Here is a 20,816-nt window from a genome sequence, read left to right on the forward strand (position 1 = left end):
AGCTCAAGTAAACTGTAATTATTGGAAGCAGGCCATTGATTAGGTGTGTGTGTTACGAGTGGCCCGGCAGGAGTGTCCGCACTTCCAAATATCTCTTTGAAAGCAACATGTGATGCACCAGGCCTTTGTCTCACTCACTCACTCACTCTGTATTATTCATGGAAGCCACTAAATCCACTTGTCGACCAGGAGATGGATGGTGTCCCTTCAACATTTATTCACACTCCGGCGTTCGTTTAGTGCGTGATGATAAATCTATTTATGGCGGCGGTATCGCGAACATGAATTATGCATGTCGTATAGATTGGGCCGGCGTATAAAGACGCGGCGAAAGACGTGATGCCCCGGAGCGCATTATTGGGACTCGCTGATTAATGCAATTTAGCTGTGTTAAAGTTCAGATTGTTCTTGCTCGACGGTATTGATATTTGACATGCCCATGCTGCAAAACAACCATGAAACGTGTGTAGCTTTTATCACGGAGCAATGTTAAGTTTGAACGGAGGTCAGGTCTGCCTGCCAACTGTCTGGCCGTTTGCCTGTTAGGCAAATCAGGATGTTGGGCTTTTTAGACTGTTTGTAAGCCATATAAAACAAAAAAGGCCACACACTAAATGAAAAACTGATTTTTTTTGGGTTACATTTTATTTGATTTACTTTGATTTATATAATTTTAATTTGAATAGATAGATAGATAGATACCAAAAATCAGAAAAATCAATTATTTGAACGATAGCCCACAAAATGTAAAAAAAAAAAAAATGAAAAAAACAGCTGTTGCTGTAGATCCATTTAATTTGTAATTGTCCATTGGTACAAAAACAGCAATTATCTGCCAGCGTAAAATGAGCCTGAAACTTCCTGAATCCAAACAAAGAGGCTAGCGTGTATCGCTAATGTAATTGCACTGCGGGGTTACAAGAAGGAACATTAGCGGTGCTATAGAGTGAATTACGGGTGCATTGTGCCGTTCTGCGGTGGGATAAAGGGTGGCGGCGAAGGCTTGGCGAGCAAGCATGATGAGGCTGCTCGCTCGCATCATTACCATTCATCAGCGCTATCATCATTAGGGCCGTAAAAGCCGCTGCCGCACTCGCTATAATCTTTGGCGAAGCCTTTTTTCCTTCGCCGATGGACACTACAATTTGCATACGTGTTGGAGTCACTCGCTGTGTGGGCAACATGAAAAATGCAATTTTATGGGTGACTTGCCACCAACTGAAGATGGCAGCTATGCACCACTGAGAGAGAGGCGAGCATGGCAAAGTAAAAAGCTACTGACATTTTTGTTGTATTATTTTCCCAGCAAATGGGATTCTGATGAAACAGTGTTGTACATAAAAACTATTTAATCACTGAATGAAACCCTGAATTTTTTACATGAGTTAGTAAAATTTGTAATTATCGTTGCAAAAGACGCATGTGTTTTTCCAGATCTTCTGTTTGGCATTGGCAAGTCATTTGTAAAGTGCATTGCCCCCACCTAAAGGACTGGAGTAAAACAAGCACAACTCACAGCATTCAAATTTCAGATCAGGCTTGGATGTGATTCTTTTGTAAAGACCAGAAAAGTTAATTTAAGTGATTGATTTTCTGAAAAGGGATTCACAATCAAACACAGAGCCTTTGATTGTGCGTGCTTCTGTACTTGTTATGCAAAAACATTGTATCTAATTTCTCTTGCCAATGTTTGAGGCATGGACCAACAATGTTTTGTATATTTGTATTTGCTGTTTTGGGAACTCAGATACAAGGAAGGTGCTATTATATTTCAGCATTATTTTATTTGGCAGTCAGCGAGCTGGTTTTAATGTGCAATGCTGCCACCTAGGACAGGAATGGAACCATGGAAGCTCACAACATTCAGATTTAAGCTTGGATTTGGATGTTTATCGCATTTTCGGGGATATACGACAGAACCACTTTAAAAGTGTCTGGGCCATGTTCCAAGCAGCACTTGGCTGTTTCCTAAATTTTTCTTGCGTAGCGTTGCTTGCCACTAGTCTTAGGTATTTCTACTTATATTGTTTGTTTTAACTGTAATATTTATGAGATATTTTTTATTTGATGACTGTCAGGTTTTCTATCCTGCTTATACCTCACTCCTGTTTTGACTTGAAACCCATTTCTCGTTCTGAGGTTTTTATAAAGCGTTGCGCTATGTTTGTGTTGTTTTTCCATTGGGGGGAATTGAGTTCAGCAAAAAAAAGAAAAAAAAGAAACATGTCCTGTCTGACAATACAAGAGGGAATGATGGGTTGCGTTCCAGCGTCACAGCTGGCTTCCCACACTTTGGTACCCACATGCTCATCCATCTGTAAAAGGCAAAGTCCTCCGAAAGTATTTTATGATGCGCCACGGGAGTCCCCAAAAAAATAAGACACTTTCAGTCTCCCATCTTCCTTCTGCAAAGCTTTGGCTTGCGTTCAGATCAATGTCGTGACTCCACAAAGACATTCGAGCAGCGACACGGCAAGTGTCCGGGATGTTCAATTTATAACGACACTTCTCCTGTGCGGGTTTCGATTTGGTGCATCAATATCACTCTGTAAATTCTAACTAGAATACAGAAGTAGTCGGCAGGGAGCACAGAACGTTACTATGAGGTGCACGTGTGAAGACACTTACTGGCTTCATAGCGATGGCGGTCAGATTGGCGGCGGCGGAAAAGGGCAAGCGCCTTGGTCTTGAATGTGAGGCGTCAGCGTTTGATGAATGTCTGACATCATCATTGCACGATTGGACTTGGGCAGGGTGATAAGCCGCGAGGAATCGCTGATGGATGGGCCACCTTCCGTGGAGATAAGGCTCATTTCGGCTGTACGGAAGTGGGAAATTTCTATTTTGACTTTAAAGACCTTGTGTGTATCACATCGGGGGCATCTCAATCGGCTCCTGGTCTGCCGCAACAATAGCTAGCTGTGACTTTGCAAGATGGTCGAGGAACCGCCCCGAGATTGTGCTGCCCCAGTGATAAATGCCGACGGTTTAGGTCAAAAGCTTCTGTTTGTAAAAGATGAAGCAATTTGTCTGGTTAAATTTCTGTTGCCGACAACACCTGATCCAAGGGATCTTTGAGTGATTACAGTCCTCTTCACTTGTCCTTTTGTCTGACATCTTAACCAAAGGTGGACAGTTAGGAACAGAAAGTCCCGGTGATTAAACTGAGTAATAGCTTGTGTACATTACTTGAAGAAGTTCGAGGCTCAAGAAAGACTTTCTGACCCAATACGCAAGACTCGAAGGTTCAGTATTCAGAATATTTATTGTGGTGAGTCGGATGGTGCTAGTCCCGTAGGATGTTGCGCACTCTACTCAAACAGCGAGTGGTTGTTGTACTGTAGTACTTTGTGAAGACCTGAGTGAGAGCTTGTGTATTTTAACAATGACTCATTGACATTCAGGGTTAATAGGTGAACAAAAAAGGTTCTGCAAAACTCGCTGATGAGCTGATAATTTGATTCAGCTGTGTTGGATTAGGGAGACATGGAAAACAGGTTAGATAGGGACTCTCAAGGATATGGACTTGGGCACCTTTTCTCTACACCAGGGTTCACCAATTCCGGTCCTCGAGATCCGGAGTCCTGCAGGTTTTAGATGTGTCCGCCCACTAGCACACCTGATTCACATAATCAGCTAATCAGCATGCCTGATAACGATCCTGATCTTTAGTATCAGGTGAGTTGGTAGGCATCTAAAACCTGAAGGATTCCAGACCTCAAGGACCAGAATTGGTGAACCCTGCTCTGCACTTGTCTAAGGTTGTAGTGGTTTTAACCTCAACCTAATTGCTTTGGCATCTCATTCATTTCCAACATAATCCTCAAAACCTGAACCTAGAACTAATAAAATATTTGCCCAGAATACCTCAAGGTTGTTTGCCACGTAGTCTCTATTATGGATTGAGGCCTATGCATATTACGTTGTCAATAGCGGAGATGGATGATGACGAAGAAATGAACAAGCTTCCGATAGCACACTAAAAAAAAAACTTGGATACAATCAGGCGAGTAATTCACTGTCTCCACAACTGTAGATAATTTTTTACGTGTTCATTAAATGAATTGCACGCTTCCTTCCTCAACAGTTTCCTTCCTCACCCTCCATATTCCAGTCACTTGGAATTTATCTCAAGTGGACACATAACGCTCACTTTCCTTTTAGCCCACGGGCATGCCTGTTAGGAAGATTTAGCATATCTCCCAGCTGCCTACAATCGATTTGAGGTGATTCCCGACGGAGCGGAGTAAATGAAATGTCAACATCTGTGACGTGTGATGAAAATTAATGGCGTGAGCCCACGACTACGGTGGAGACAGAAATGAGAGTGAGAGTGAAAGCCGCAGATAATGGCACACGCTCGAGACAGTCGACAGTACATGACATTATGGAGTCACTCTGAAAACTCCCATCCTACAAATCAGACAAATTTAATTTGAACTCTCGTGTTCATCCTCTATCGCCAAGATCTTCAAATTGAATGCCACAAGAACTGTGGCAGTCACTCATCTAATGTTCACTTTCTGATGGCGACCCTCATTTTGTTTCGTTAAGTACAATTGTGTTCGATATTGTACCCCTAGTAGCAAGTGTGCTACCAGTGGAAGGAGTTTTAATGTATTTTATTTTTATTAGTGTTGAAGTATTTCTGGGAAATATCTGCCTTGTTTTGGGAAGCTAAATCCCTCAAAGGATGCTCCAAGTGTCACCCGCACTGCAGCAAATTAGTTTCAGTGGGCTTTCAAAGCGCCGAATATGAAGAGATGCATCACAGAGGCGCGTGGCACTTGTCACACATCGATAGCGAGTAGTCGCTGGCCGTCGTCATTACATGCGAGGCCACGCGGCGTGATGGATCTGGGTCGCCGAGACGCAAGCGAGGTCGGATCAATGGCGGGGTGATGGCCTTGATTCAAGCAGCCCTCGGAGGGAAACGTCATTAAGAAAGTGGAATCCCGCTCAGATATCTCAGTGAAGACAAAAAAATAATAATTGAGAATTAGGACTGCTGCAATTAACTGGTGAAGTGCCGTTTGCGCAATGGTCATCATTGAAAAATCCGTTGCCACTGATTTAATTCCAGTTCATCTTGGCCAGGATCAATCATCCCAGGAGGCACATTATGGGATGTCAAATATGGTACATACCAGTCCATTCTGGACAGATTTGTTCTTGAGGATAATAACCGTACACATGGCCACCATGCCATCATTACTATTTTGGGTTTTTTAAAACATATGGCTTTCGGATTCTTTAAATAAACTAAAAAGTAAAAGACAGATGTGTTTATTTTTTAAATCAGTGGAATTTGTGTGAAATTGAGCTGGCAGGAATCAAACACATTCAAAAGCAGAATAGGAATGCCTGTTATCCAATTGGTCCGTCTATGCAGTGTGCGGAAAGCAAAAAGAATTGAATCACAACCTCTGGGGAGTCCAAACGCTTTGATGGAATCCATTTTTCAGTCAAGCATTAATCACAAAAAAATTGCATGTCTGATAATTCCATCTGCAAGAATCAATGGTGATGGAAAGTTGACAGCAGCGTGGGTGAGTTTGATTGTTGGATGAGCAATTGCTCTGGTCTGGCTCCCCCTCGTAGATTTAGAACGAGGTAAAAGTTATTTGCATTCACGCAGGGCAGAGATCTCATTTGCAGCAGTTTTTTCTTGCGACAAACTCCAGCTGTTTATCCAATTCCGTCAATCAAATCCCCTGTGAATCTCAGTAGACTTCATTTCAGCCAGCATTAAAAGATTAACTCTATCTGTTGCTTTTTTTTTCCCCCAAGCAGCTTTTTGTGAACAAACCACTACGACATGAATTTCATGATATGCTACGCTAACCGACAGGTTCACCGCCATATCACTTTTCATTAAAATTTATAAACGTTTATTTGTCAGTATTGACGTTAGTCAGGTTTTCATCCAATCGTTACGAATGTTTTAAGCGAATTTACTGAAAATGCGCAAAACGGACATGCGACTTGCCCGTTTTCATCTGTTCTTCTTTTGCGAATATTGAGAGGGGACTCGCTGCTGTAGGTGAGATACCATAGAGATGTGATCCACCAGTAATTTAAAAGAAGAAGAAGACCAGGAAGCGACTGCGCCGTGCGATGACGAGTTTTCTTTTGTAATTCTTGATTCCAAAAAGATTTCTGTTTCGTGGTCGGACGATACCTTACTTTATCGTCCAACATTGCTTTAGGACTACAAACGTACGTGTGACGTAATATCCGGTCTTGTCAGCGGTTTTTCGCAAAACCCTCCATAGTCAAAAATCACACTTTCCTTTTTTCGCTACGCTTCAAAATCCAGCCCCTATAAGTGTAAAAACTTTTTTGCGAATTTCGGGCCCTTTTTTTTCCTAGCGTTTCCATTCAGTTTTATTTTCGCATATCTTGAAAATTCTAATAAAAATGGGTGGATGGAAACCCAACTAATCATGCTTGAATTGACTCGGTTTTACTAATCTTAAATTTTTCTAATTAGCCAGGTTAGATCTTATGACAATTAGCAAAACTAAAATGTTGCTTAAAGGAAGTCAACCCCCCCCCATTCTTTAATAATATGTTTTATGTGTCCCCACTAATTTAATTGTTGTTAGTTGTGTTGGTAAAATAATATGAATTAAGCAGCAAAATCCACCTAATTAAATCCATCTCAGGGGGCGAACATTTTGCCACTTGCTGTCAACTCAAAATGACATCCTAGTTGCTCAGTTAACGATCAATCAAGGCTTAGTTTGCAAACGTCACATGACCAATCTCAGAAAACAGGTGAGACGTTATTTGTTGTTACCCGAGCCATGAGCAACTGTGATGTCATTCTCAGTTGATAGTAAGTGGTAAAATGACAGCCCCATGAGTTGACCAAAAAGAGGTGGATTTTGCTGCTTACTTCATAATCCGCAATCGTAATCACAATGAAGTGCTTAGACTAGTGAAGGCGCAAAGAACATTTATGGGTTGAATTTCCCTTTAAAACAGTCAATAAATCTTTTGGGAAAAAAATGGAATTTCTTTGTGGTGCTGGTGCTTGCATTTGGTGCTTTTCCCATGCTAGCGCTAAACGTTAGCAGCCTTTTTTACACGCCCGCGCAGGCCGGCGTTGCTATAAAAAAAAGTGGCTGTGGTGGTTATGCAAGATGCGCGAAGAATGCAAACTCCTACGTGTGCAGCCTGAAAGCAGATCAATAGACTCACCTGAAAGAAAGGCCCCCCCCTCGCACAACAAAGCCCTCCACCCCCTCACAAATTATGCTAATGCTCTCAGGGATCATTTATAGCACCGATAAGGGCGGCGACCTCATATGTAACGTCCTAATCTGAAAGGCCGCATTGTGCGCAGGCAGCCATGTTGCTGCTCAAATGTCAGCCGTTCATAAGAGGTTTATGATCTTCCTAAACCCTTTTAAAAGAGCACGGCTAGAACTGAGGGGGTGCTGCACGCGGCTGATAGCACAAGTGCTGGTCAGCGCCCCCGTGTGGCAACGGCGGGACATTCAGTCAACTCTTTTCCCATAGTACATATGAAGACATTTTTTGTGCTACATCAAAGAAATATTCAGGCTCAACATCAAAGTTGGTACACAAAGGTGAGAGAATAAATGTTGCTCAGGTAAACGGTGCAGTACAGTGGTGCCTTGAGATACGAGTGACCCCACTTAACCGTTTTTCAAGATATGAGCCGTTGTTCAGCTATGTGGCATAAAGCAACGGATATTTTATAAAAAAATGGTGAAGCAACTCTTGCAGAAAAAGATCACAGGCATATATTCTTTATCCTATGTGAATATGACTAATATTACAGCAACTTTATACAAAACAAAATAGTTAATTAAAATTGCATGCAGGTGTCAATCTAGATATAAATACTTAAAACTTGTATTTATTTATTCTGGGTATCAATATGTATGGCAAATAAAGATAATTTAACGTTAACTTTAAGCGATAAGAATTATGAATCTAAAATAAGAATTGGTATATATATATATTTTTGTAAATCAGTACAATTGTACACTAGTATTCAATAAAGTCATATAATACATTATATAAATGAATAAAATACACAAATATAACATACTACACACATTTATAATAAAGTAATGAAGGATGAACGTTCAGAAAAAGGCGGATGGATGGATGGAAGGAAGGATAGATAAAATAAATATAGCTAATTGCTAATCTAACCCTTTGTGTCGCCAACAGAAATAAATCAGAATGTGTTAGGCATTTGAGTTTCTATGGCAACACGCTGACTTACCCACAAAAAGAGGAAGTCATGTTTGCTGTCGCTTTAAAATCAATAGTGGCATCATTTCCATCCCATCCTCTGGGCTGGAACCCTTGTGGTGCGCGTGCGTGCGTGTACACTACACCTCATTTAGCTGCGCTCCACAGGGGGAATGGAAAATCATCAGAGGGAGCTTGAGAGAGGAGAATAAACAAACAAATCAAAATCATGAAACCAGCAAAAAAATACATTTAAAAAAATACACTGGTTTTCTTCTTCTATTCACCTTGCACGTGTGAGCGAGCACAGCTGCCTCTGGTGGTCTGAAAGTGTATTACTACAGCCAATAGTCAGAATTCATAGTGTTTGCCTGTCAAGTCAAAGGTTAAATTTTCGACGACACAATGTTAACTATAAGCTCAATTTAACTTAAAAAAAAAGAAAAAGGCTCAGAGTCACAGATGCAATATGAAGTGCTGACATTTCAAATGAATGGATAGAAAACTGCCATAGAAATGGTGAAGGTTAGGTTCTAAAAATAGACGCTGTCTTGATGCGGAACATAAATTCTCAAAAATCGACTCGAAAAAAATAAATAGTCAAGCCATTGCTGAGAGACCCGTTATTGCATTTTGTTGTAATTTGTCATTTTAATATTACATTTCATTTCAACGTTACAGACAGTGGTCTCGATCATGCAAGCAGCAGCTGTCCGGATTTTACAGCTCAGATTTACAAAAAAAAATAAGAATAAAATAAGTTTTCAGTGCTTTTAATTTCCCAGGTAGTTTGCGAGAATAAAGCATTGTCGGCTACTGCACTCCCCTTTTTAAATGAGCCATGAAAGGGAGTGTATTTCAGCAGTAAATGAACAAAAGGCTTTCTTCCATCAGCCGTGCATGGATCGCTTACTCTGTGCGTGTGCGTGTGCACGCGTATTATATTTGCTTTGTCACCATATAACTTGATGTTGCGTTTATGTGCCTCCACTCGTCGTCAAATAAGCTCTCCCGATGTATCCTGGCGGCCCTTTTTCCTTGTTTACCGAGCACACTTGCAATCAAGATAAGAAGCCTGCAGACAGTCACCGTCTCCGCTCACCACCTCCACTGCGTCGCTTGACATCACTTCAATCACACTCTCCGTCAAATTACAACAGTGCTCTTTTATTCAAAACAAGGCAAAGAGCTTTTCTGTCCTTCCGCCTGCCCTGCGGACCATGGAGTCAACTGTGAATTTGTTCCTGTGGCGCGTGACGTCAAGGCCGGGCCATGGGCAGATTAGGGTGCGATCAAAGTGCAGCTTAGCTGGACGCTTGACTTTGCTACAACTTGACCTGTAGCGAGCGGGGGGGAAAGACATTGCTGGCTGGAAGTGCGTTCGCTGCCACTTGAATCGGGCCCGCTTGTGATTGCATATCCACTTCGAGCTTAGGCAACGGAGGGAAAAATTTTGTATTACAGTGAACACTATTCGTAGGGGGTTAAGGAACGAGTACTGGTGTGAATAGCAAAACTTTGCGAATATTAGATGTCAACACTGTGGGGCCTTGAGATATTGAGTTTTTCTAGATGAGCAGTCATTTGGCCAACTTGTTTGCTTTGACTTGCGACCAAAAGTTCTCTAGCTTAATGCAGGCACATAAATAGACAATATAACAATATAGGCAGGCATATACAGTATTCTTTATCCTCTGCAAAAAACATCTAATATTACTGCAGATTGAGTCTGTTATGAGTCAGGTATTTTGTGCTATACCTAAGAAAGTATCTAATTGATCTGCCTTGTAGTACATATAAAAAAAACTTTACAGAGCAAGAAGATTCTGCTTCACCTGACATCACTTTTCTTACTACATTGTAATGCACGATTAGTTTAAACCGTCATAAACGGCCTCCAAGTTGACAGCATATTATGAGGAAAATTACGAGATGTCAAGCATTGCTGACAGGTTCCGATGTGGGGGCGACTTTTCCGTAAAGAACATAAGATTTATAGTTAAAGACTAATATTATCTCCGCTGAAAATTGGGTCAAACGTTGGCCTTTTCCGCAGAATTTGCCTTTAGGGTTAATGACAGCAAAATTCACTAATTAGGCAAATCAAAAACGACAGCAGGCTTCCTTGGGCTAAGACGCGATTGACTGCAGGCGATTTGTTGACACCGCCTTTAAGGCAGACGCACGTTGTTGCTCGGGCGAACGCTAATTAGTCGCCCGGAACAAGGACGAGAATTGGCGGTCCGGCAGTATTCCCATCTCAAAGAATAAAGCTGTCAAGTGGGAACACGAGGGAGAGCGACGCGGAGGACGGATGATTATGTCGTAATTACACAGCGGCTGTTTTTTTTTTCAGGCTTGCACGGTAATAATTCAAAAGGCGCCTTTGTTTGAGTGCAGCTTTTATTTTTAGGATTTGGCTTTATTGAGCAGAAAGGTTTTTTTTATTCCAGCACAACAAGCACTGCTTCAATCAATCAGGATGAAGGGCCAACATCAGTAACATTGTGTCTTTTGCATTTGGCCACCAAACAATATGCAGAACAATCCTGTAATCCAGTCATTTCCAGCCACTGTGCAGCAATTTAGTTTGACCTTGAGAGATCATCAGCGATGAGGCGGAATATTATCGAATTTATCTAAATTGATCTAAAAATGTCAATTCATCGTGTATGTTAATTATACCATGTGAGGTTGCTATCTTCTCTCACTGAAAAGACATTGCTCCCTATCTGGTATCTAAACAAACCAAGGAGTTATTATTATTATTATTATTATTATTATTATTATTTTGGTAGGTTCCATATTTTTATAGCAATAGAACACAATATCTGTGGGCCTTGCGAAATCAGTCAAAATCCAGTAAAACAGCCGGGAGGGAAGGGGATTGCTTCAGTAAAAATGGCTGGGAGTGAATGAGTTAACCATGTAGAGGATGCCTAATGCGAACATCCAAAACCAAAAAACATGTCCATTAACTCTTTGACTGCCAGACGTTTTCAGAAAAGGGATGCCGCCAGTGCCAGCCGATTTAAGCATTTTGACTGATTTTCAAGGTCCACAGAAAATGTTCTGTTTGGACTATGGAAACACACGTACTACCAAATGAAAGATTGGACTTTCATCTTTCATCAGAAAAAAAGAGTTTGTTTCTACCTTATTCCGTTCTTTAGTAATCAACAATAGAAAATGGTTAGTTTGACCCAATTTCGCCCGTGTTGGACCAAAATACGGAGAAATCAAGCTTTTAGTGAAACGATATTATTTCATGCATTCTAGTGAATTTGACACTTCTTTTTGTCCATGAATGATGCCACAAACACCTAAATAGTGCTTTACTTCTATAAAACACTACCACCAAGAATGAAAAAGTGTTTTTTGATAGCAAAATACGTTTATTTACATTCAACAGTGTAACAATTTGACAACAATTTGGCAAACTATTTACAAATGTGTGCAACTGTGGTGCTATTTACAAATATGTGGATGTTTCAACGACAGTTTTTCTTTTTGTGTAACACTTCCCTGCGTGCAAGGAGACGCAACAGCATTTGCACAAGATTGCCTCTTCGCGTGCGCCACTTTCTTGCCGGCCGTTTTTTTCCGGGGAATAGCAAGTATATACTGCAGTGTCATCAAGTCTAATATCAGGATCATGCTACGGTTACGTTACGGTGGTGTTACGTCTCGCTTCCCCGTGTCCTTCAGTTGCTATACCGGGTGGTAGGAGATCCATTTTATCCACTCCATTCATGGTGGCATCGTAGTCCAGAAACAGTGTCTTCTCCGTGATCAGACTGTACCCGCTCCTCCGATGAATATGCATTGGACTCGGGGTACTCTTCATTGTCCGATCGAATGTCCGCTTGTGCAGCTCCGCGTTTTCCGGCCTTAGCAGCGCTAGCCGCGCTAGCCGCGCTTTGCCGATGAGGCTTACTACTTGTTCATAACAGTCACGCCAAAGCTTCCAACTTTGGCGTAGAGCTCGTTGTCATCTTCATCATCATCATCAATCTGCATTGGTCGATGCCAACTCTCCATCGCCCGATCGAATGTCCGATTGTGTAGAAGTACCCGGCCGGCTATTGTGCGCGTTTTCCGGCCTTAGCAGCGCTAGCCGCGCTAGCCGCGCTTAGCCGTGAGGCTTACTACGTGTTCATAACGCCAAAGCTTCCAACTTTGGCGTAGAGCTCGTTGTCATCATCATCGTTGACATCAATGCGCTTTTTAGTATTGATTGATGCTTTCCGTCTTTGAAAAAAATGCTCAAGCTGAGCTGCTTGTAACCGGTTGCTTGGTCAAGCCATTGTGGCTTGGATCAGCCATTGTCTCCTCAACACTCTAGCTCCGCCTCACGTCTTCTACTGACGCCCACGGTGGGCGGCCCATCCAACCTTGTGCAAAGAGAGTCATCGCTGCCCTCTAGGGGCCAAAACGAGTCTTTGACTAATCAGATCAGCCTGATTCTTTCAGCACAGCTGCCCAAGGCTTTCCTGCACCCGTTTTTGAAAAAAAAAAAAAAAAACATAGGGGACGTCTTTTAACGTCCTCGGCGCCCTTCCCTAGGTTTATGCTAAACGTTTTATAACGTTTATGGCAGTCAAAGAGTTAAGATCTCATCCATTGACACGCTGCCTGAAGCTTTGTTACCGATTGTGATGCAGTAACATCCTCCTGTTAGCCGCTAATGTTATCGCTAATGTTGATGGAAGGGGGGGGCTTTATGGTAAAATTGATTATAAAGTTTTCACGTCAGGACCACCTTAATCGGTGTAGCACTGTAGCAACCATCTGAGTTTTCCTCTTCTTTGTTGCCATCTTCCAAGTGGTTTTGTTGAAACGGGCTTAAGTGCGCTCGTGTGAAAACGTCCCTGTCCTGCGAGGGTGCAAGGGCTGGTCGCCAGACAACATTGCGATGTCACACTGAGACGAGCGAGAGGCAGGAAATGAAAGCGATGGCAATCTTCAGCCGCTGAGATATAATTACAGATTTGCATTCATTTCCTACCACTGTCTACCCCCCCAAGCCCCCCAACCCCACCCCCCAATCCACCCTTCTCTCAAGGGTACCTGGCCACCGGGGGGGACGGATCTCAGCAGATGCCTGTTGAGATACAACATAAATATTTAGACAGCACTACGAATACTGACCCCCGCAACCACCACTCATCAACAACCTCCAGCGAATTTTTGTCCGTGCCCAAGGGCTTTGTATTCCCTTCAGAATGTTCTGCTGTATATATTTGCCGGGTAGGAGACCGACCACCCCCCGGGAGAAAGGCTATTTCTTCTTTCTTTTTTGGCTTCTCTCCACTCAAAGGTACAATGTCTGGATAGTGTCTCATTGAGTGCGCAGTGAGCCAAAAGACAACACCAAGGTCAGAGAATTCCGTCTTGAGTGGTGCTTCTGTAGAGAGTCTGTCCGAGGAAATAAAACCTAATGAGAGGAGCTCATTCCTAGCTGACAGGTGGGCTCTAAAAGTTGTTCCCAGGTTCTCAGTACCAATTGAATTCTCCATATTTGGGCACTCTGGTAATCCACTTCCTGGATTTCATGTCCGAAGAAATAAAATCGAGCAAGGAAAAGCTCGTTCCTTTCGTGATTGACTCATGGGCTGGCTCTAAATTGAAAATGCACACTACATACTGAAATCTCCTCGTTTGGTCATTTTGGAAGTTATGTTGGATTTTATGTCCAAGGAAGTAAAAGGTTTCCAGTGGCAACCTTAATTGGTTGCTCTGGTAGTCGACTTCCTGGTTTCTATGTCCTTGTGAAATAAAAATTAACAAGGAGAGCTCATTCCTTCCAGAGTTGACACACCGACCCTAAATTGATCAATCTCACCCAAAAAGTTCCAATTCCCCAAAAAATAATTAAAACCTAAATTCCTTATTTGGTCACTTTATAACCAAGTAATAACAAGGCAGAACTGAGATGAATTGGGGGCCTCAAAATCTTCAAAATATAATAAATAAAAAAAATCTTCTAAATAACAAAGGGGGGCTTTGGGTCTTGGAGGCCACTCCAAGTTATCTGAAAAGTAGTCCAGATCCAGTTTTTTTTTTTTCTGAGGAAATGAAAACCAACAAGGAGAAGCTTGTTCATTTCATGTTTGACATTTGGGCTGATTCTAAAAGTAAAAATGCCCCAAAATGGTTCCCACTTCCAACCAAATGTCCTTTTTTGTGTTCAAGAAAACTACGATCTAAATCATTTCTAGACTACGACAAGCGATGCTAAATAAATTAACCAAATGCTATGCTAATAAATCACTAACCTGAAAATCAATATAAAGATGTTCGCAAAGGCTACTATTCCAACGGCAACTTGCTAAGGAGGCTGGCAGAGCGACTGCGTCAGTTTCACGGAGGTGATGTCGGTAGTCCGTGCTCGTCCAATGAGAGGGGCGCGTGTGTCAAAAGAGCACACTTCTACTGGCTGGGGAATTAACAATGTACATCCTGCAGCATTTCAAGAATCATAAAACGAGTCATGAAGAAGGTGCCCTCTATCAACGCTTTCGATACCGCAGCCGCTTTGCACCATCTGTGAAAAATGACAGTGTCACTTCTGACCTCCGTCAACACTACAGACACACTCGCTTCCAACCGACCTCCCCGGAAAAATATGTCATCGTTTGAAAACAAAAGGACACAAAGAAAATGATGAAGACGGGCCATCTTGCATGTGTAATTTTAAAATGTAATCTCGCAGAAATAACTTACTTAAGAATCCTCCTCTGATTTGCCTTTAATTAGCACATTTCCATACATCGAAAGATAATAGCTTCTCCAAAGAAAAGGCGTGAGGGATGGGTTATGCTGCCTCACCTGCAGCAATTTGCTTCCACTCCACCTCAATGGGGAGCTTTAGTTTCTTATTAAAGTTGATCAGATATCAGCGAGACACGGCAGCTGCTAATAGCGATCCTCAGGCTACAAATAACACAAACTTTTTCCAAGCAGATTGTAGCGGCCCGAGAGACGTCTCCTCTTTTGGTTGTGTGAGTTGGCCCAAGCACACGCAGATGTTATTTACGACACGACTCAAGGATGGTGTGCTTGGAAACAAACAGAAGTTGAGCATTTGTGCTTGCCAAATTCCTGCAGCTGCCTTTGGAAAAAAAACCATGCAGTGCTGAGCAAAGACTACCTATCCCCAGGTGTCCCAGAGACCAGAGAGCAAATGTACATTATGTCCATACGCGATGTTTATTTCAACTGTATTGCGTCCCAGTTCCCACTAATAGATATGAAGGGTTAGGGTTAGTAGGTTTAATATGTTGCTGGTATACCAAGACACAATGTCAGGGCATTATTGTCGGACCAAATCACTTCGAAGAATGATTTACAGGCCCTCGGTTTATGACAGAATTACGTTATTAACGCAGTGATGTCACGTAACAAAAATTTGTGCATGAGTTGGAATGCGCTAAATTCTATTACTAACCAAACCTAAATCATAACAACAGAAACTATGAAAAACACTTCTTGGCCATCAACATGTAAGAATCAAATGGAAAAACATAAAACTGAGTAATAATTGAGTTTATTGCATACAATTCCTAACCTCGATACCTTGTTTGTCGATACCGTCATAAACGTAAAAGCCCTCTGTTACTTTATTTGCATTTCTTTACAGATATTTCAGTATTTTAGGAGGATTAAATGATAAATTTGAGTGATTAATTGTGACAATTAAATGTTGGTATAAAGAGATTAATTGTGTTTTGAAATTCTTTGTCCGTGTTTAAATCAGTAAACCGTCAAAAGTTCTCTCAAATGGAGAGTCCAAATTAAAGCACTTGATGATGCTTGAATTGTCTCATTCTTGTCGTTTTGACAGGTAGTCTAACAAATTTGCTGAGGCTTGCGTGTTTAAAATTAGCACACAAATATGTTAATAAAATATATTGTACTCGTGCAACATGTAGAATGAAATGCAATCCATTCCACAGAACAAAGACATAATGGCCAAAACAAGACCAAAACGCTACAGTTGCATGTAGTCAAGTCTAGTACTACTATCGTGCAGATGCAGAATTTGGATACATTTACAAGCTGGTCCCAAACAAGATGCCTCAGTTGATCGTTGTAATGTTCTAGCTCCTTTCCAGTGAACTCAGAGGAAATGGATCCTCTGCTAGGCTGGGAACAGCGACATAAGGCGTCCGCATAATGTGTCCTCCTATCCTTGCTGCCCGTTACGATCACTTCCCAAGAAAGTCGTTAGCGTGCGCCTTTGCTCGACTGTACGCTACCTCTGGGACTCACCTGTTTCTCCAGCTCGCATGCATTCCGATGAGCTGGCTCATTACGGAGAGAGACGGCCCCAAAGACGCTCTGCGCTATTGTGTTGCTTCTGGAGTTTCAACTAAAGCTTGTCCCAGGTGGACGTTTTAAAGAATGCTTGCTCCGTTGTTGTTTTGTTTTTGATCTGCGGCAGACAAACAACGAGGTCGCACGTCTGTGGTATGGTTATTATATCCCGAAGATTTGGGAGAGTGACGGGATTTGCAAATACAACTAATGGGTCAAACCTGTAGCAACAGCTCATAGCTAGGCTTAGCACCAATCAGATCACTATTTTACAATTACAATGGCTCGACTTGTGAGTTAAATTCGTAGCTCATAAATCTATTTTCCTAATTAAAAGTCAACCCCCACACAAGCAAAAACAACAACAACAAAACAACTGAAGCCCATTCATTCACAATTCAAGATACCACAGTTTGTTGTTTACTTTCGGAAAAAAATACTGTTTGTCTGTCTCTCTCTCCCCCTCTCTCTGTTCGTTCTTCGTAATCGAAGATGACTTGTTACTGAGCGAAACAGAGAACAGTCAGGAAAGAATCTAGCCTCTATGATTGGAGAGTCCACATTCCAGGGGGTGTGGCTTAGCAAAAGGGCGCTTGCTATAGTTTGTTGACTTTGAACGGGTCGTATAACAAGCCCCGGAATGTTCTCCTCTTGACAGGCTGGTGTCAATTGAAATATTGACAGGCTGGTGTCAATTGAAATATTCCTAATGGCTTTTCCGCATGTGACTTGAACGCCTTGCTCCGGCTGACTGGCTAGCGCTCACCCTCGATGAAAAGCTGGTGCTCATTAAGATAGCGACCGATAGCGACGACAGAGAGAAGGCAGGCACAGCAGTGGCGGGGGGACGAGATAAAGTGGGTGCCTGTTGGATTTGTTCCACTTCATTGTTTCTGCGTTTGGCCAGCCATCCCCCACACGTCCTCCTGTGATTCACAGCAAAGCGATAAAGAAGCAAAGCCAACGTTGCCCTTGGACAGTTTGTGCTATTTACAGTTCTCCGTCTTAACTGCAGCTGGCCCACAGATGGGAAAAGGCGAGGCAAAGCACACCTTCATCGCATAACAGGCAGCAGACGGTGACAAAGTGTCAGACGGGAGAGCGACGTGCCGCCGTCAATCACGAGTAGCCATCAGATTCCACACCAAAGCAGCTTGCGGCGGCGCTGGAAATAAAGCTGCCGGAATGTTAATCCTTGACCGACGGCCCGTCAAGTCGAGCCGCGTTGTGACAGCACCCACTTAGGCGACGTTCCCGAAACCCGCCTCTTGTTTATCCCCCCCCGCCGAAACATTAGTAGAGGGATAATGCAACACCTGTCAGGATTTGATCCCCCACTTATGTCCTGCTTACAGGAGATATGTTTGACACCTTTGGCAAAAAATCATTTGGCAAACTTCGGCTCTTGGAATTAGATATTCACTGATCTGTGATGCAACAATTGTCGACCTTAAAGAACTTTGCCTCTGATAGAAAGTACATGCAAGCCTACTGGTGCCAAACATGATTAATCACACTTGTTGTTAGGCTTGAGCACTGTTCTGCAGCCAGTATAGAAATAGCTCCAACAGTAGGAGTCCATTTTTTTAGCACTAGGGTTTAATCCACAGACAAGAGAATACTGTACAGTACTGAAAAGGCGCAGATATGTAAAAATCAACTTTTAGAAACTTTGAGGTGAGACAAGCCTTTGTACCACGGAAATGTGAACTCCTGAACTTTCTGAGTTTTGGGTATGGTACAAGTCCATTTCTGTACCTTGAACTATAATATTCCCACTGGTAACGTTTTAAAGAGATGATCCCAAGATGGAGAAGTCAAATGACAAGGCCAATGAAGTCTAATCTTGGAGGGTGCCACACCAATAATAAGACAGTGTTGTCCTAAAACCGACTTCTTTCGTGCGTGTTGCGTAAATTAAGAGTGCACTTGTGTCCCCCAGGGTACAATCAACACAAATGTACAGTATCCTGCAGAGCTAATTATTTATTTCTGAGGGATCTGTTTGACCTCTTTCCGGGAACACTCCAGAGCTGCAAAAGTCAAATGTCAAAGCCTAGCCTTTTTGCTGGAGGATTGCGTTCTAAAACAGTGAACAGGAAATGAGCAATCTGCCGCAACAACATTCACTGTTTGGTTGACCCATCACTCAAGCAGTAATGTGAACTTCTTTTGTATACATTGGCTTAGGGTTGATGTTGTGTTCACAGATGTTAAATGGTTGCCCAATGTGATTATGTTCTTCAAAGTGCAGTCTGCAGACTGCCTGTGTTATCTGGCCGATGTTTAAGTAGAAAGCCCTGTTTTCAATGTGGTTCTGGATTTACATTGCAGGTCTTAATGCCCAGTTGCAAATTAGTGCCGATATTTGATTTTAGGTAATTTTCCAACTTGTTCTACTGCCGAACATGTCATGTTCAGGTACATGTATCAATTTAACCAGCAAGTATGACCACATCCATTATCTTCCTTGTTGAAAATTCTATCTTAACAAGCGGAAAGTAGCATGGTCACTATCTAGACGTTGGAGACAGATGCAATTCCAGTCTATGTTGACCAATCTATATCAATTCCTTTTAAACTGGTTTCCTTTTCCTCTCTCTTACAAGAGAGAAATCTTGAGTGTATCGACCCACCCCATCCTGTCGACGTCCCAGCTGTGCTGCCAAAATCACAGCTTTTGAATTCTGGTCATACTTGTCTGCAAATGGCAAATAAACTCCGGCCGAGCCCTTGATGGAGAGTGCCGCCAATGATGGAAATGCAAACGATGGGGGAAGAGGGTGCAGGTGCCCCGGGATTTATCTGGGATCTGCAGATGTAAAGTGTGAACCCAGAGCACGGGAGAAGCGTCCAAGTGGGCCGCTTTAAATGCACAGCTGCCATGCTCACAAATCATACCGTGTGCTCAACGCGGGCGTCAGGCACCACCTGTTGCGTGTCGCCAGCAAAAATCGTTGACCCGTAAAAGCGGCTTCAAATTAAAAAGGCAAGGCCGGCATTGTCATTTCACTGCTTTCTTTCTCACCTGTGTAAAGCGCAAAATGCGGGGGGTAAAGGTGTCCGTGAAAGGGCGAGCTTGGTCTTTTTGTGCTCCCCAAAGGGCATAAGCAATTTTCGGGTCTGGTGAGCAAACTGCAGATCAAAGCAGGGAACAATACGAAAAGCTCATTTATTCGCATGGTGGAGTCCAGCAGGCTAATACCTGAGACAAAAGAAGCCTTTTAGGCATCCGCATGAGGTATGTCGGCCTGAATGGAGGCTGGCACTCGCATTATGTTCATCAGTCAAAGGGTGCGATCATCGGCGTCAACATTCTGATGAGGTTGGGGCGGACACGCGGTAGGGGAGCCCAATGATTGATAGCTACGCTAAGATAAGTCGCCGGTGGATCTCCCCAGGCGACTGCTCACTCAGCATGCTGGAGAGTCGTCAGCAAGGAAGAAGAAAAAAAAAACTTTCCATTTGGGCACCTCAGGGACATGCAGAGATGTTGCAGCCTGTCAAAGCAAGGGCGAGGGAGTGTCCACAGCGATGGATTTGTTTGGACTCCTGTGCAAGTGTCCGACTTCTCAGGTGTGTCGAGGCTTAGGTGGAGGACAAAGAGCAGCCACCTTTGGGACTGTGCTGTGGCCATCAACACTGCCCCTCTAATCCACTGGGCATGAAACAAGTGTGTCCCGTTTGTATTGTTGCGCTTTGCCGGCGTAAATCAGAGGTGTTAAACATTTTATGGGGATTAGGCCAGCTTAGTTCCATGCCCCAATGCCACCACTGGGGATTTCTGGCACTGCAGATAAGTGAACATTCACAACTGTGCACTCAATGCAGCACAAACACTTAATGTCACTCATTGTAGTAATTAGGGCCAGTAGATTTGTGTAAACCACTAGAATATTTTAAACATTCAGCTCCTGAAGCCAGTTTTATATGGCAGCATGTTGGCGTGTCTATAAAGAGGAAACTGACACACACAAAAAGAGCAACAATTGAATAGATACAGGAAGTCTGCCATTTTGGTTAGAAGCAAAAATTGTAGGTAGTTTACCTATTGCTCCCAAATTTTAACCACTTTTACAAGACAGAAGTTGTGAGGTTTGGGGGAGGGCGGTCCACTTTGTGGATGGAGCATAACAAAAAAAGTCTGTTGACTTGTCTTCAAACCGAACTCAACTACACGAGGTCAGACTTTGACCACACATGATCGATCCATCAATTTATCCATTTTCTTCTTCGGGATTCGGTTGTGGGGAGTGGACAGC

General features: G+C 42.7%; 2 protein-coding genes across 5 annotated transcripts in view; one reads left to right on the plus strand and one right to left on the minus strand.

Moving 5' to 3' along the window:
• mtpn (myotrophin) overlaps positions 1 to 20,816 on the minus strand; it is a 106,678-nt gene that overhangs the window by 80,734 nt on the left and 5,128 nt on the right. Inside the window, exons 3-4 of one of the 3 annotated variants that reach the window (XM_086058276.1) lie at positions 8,523 to 8,606; positions 8,267 to 8,429 (exon numbers count right to left, since the gene is read on the minus strand). The exons of 1 other annotated variant lie outside the window; for it this stretch is intronic. The gene's annotated coding sequence lies outside the window, so the exon portion shown is untranslated. The remainder of the gene's footprint in view (positions 1 to 8,266; positions 8,430 to 8,522; positions 8,607 to 20,816) is intronic. One more of the 3 variants, XM_086058274.1, reaches the window with a different exon arrangement.
• Positions 1 to 20,816, plus strand: part of chrm2a (cholinergic receptor, muscarinic 2a) — a 48,210-nt gene that overhangs the window by 21,070 nt on the left and 6,324 nt on the right. The window lies entirely within an intron of this gene.

Source organism: Leptonotus elevatus, chromosome 17 (genome assembly GCF_054856555.1).
Source record: "Leptonotus elevatus isolate MCC_2025b chromosome 17, RoL_Lele_1.0, whole genome shotgun sequence".
NCBI lineage: Eukaryota > Metazoa > Chordata > Actinopteri > Syngnathiformes > Syngnathidae > Leptonotus > Leptonotus elevatus.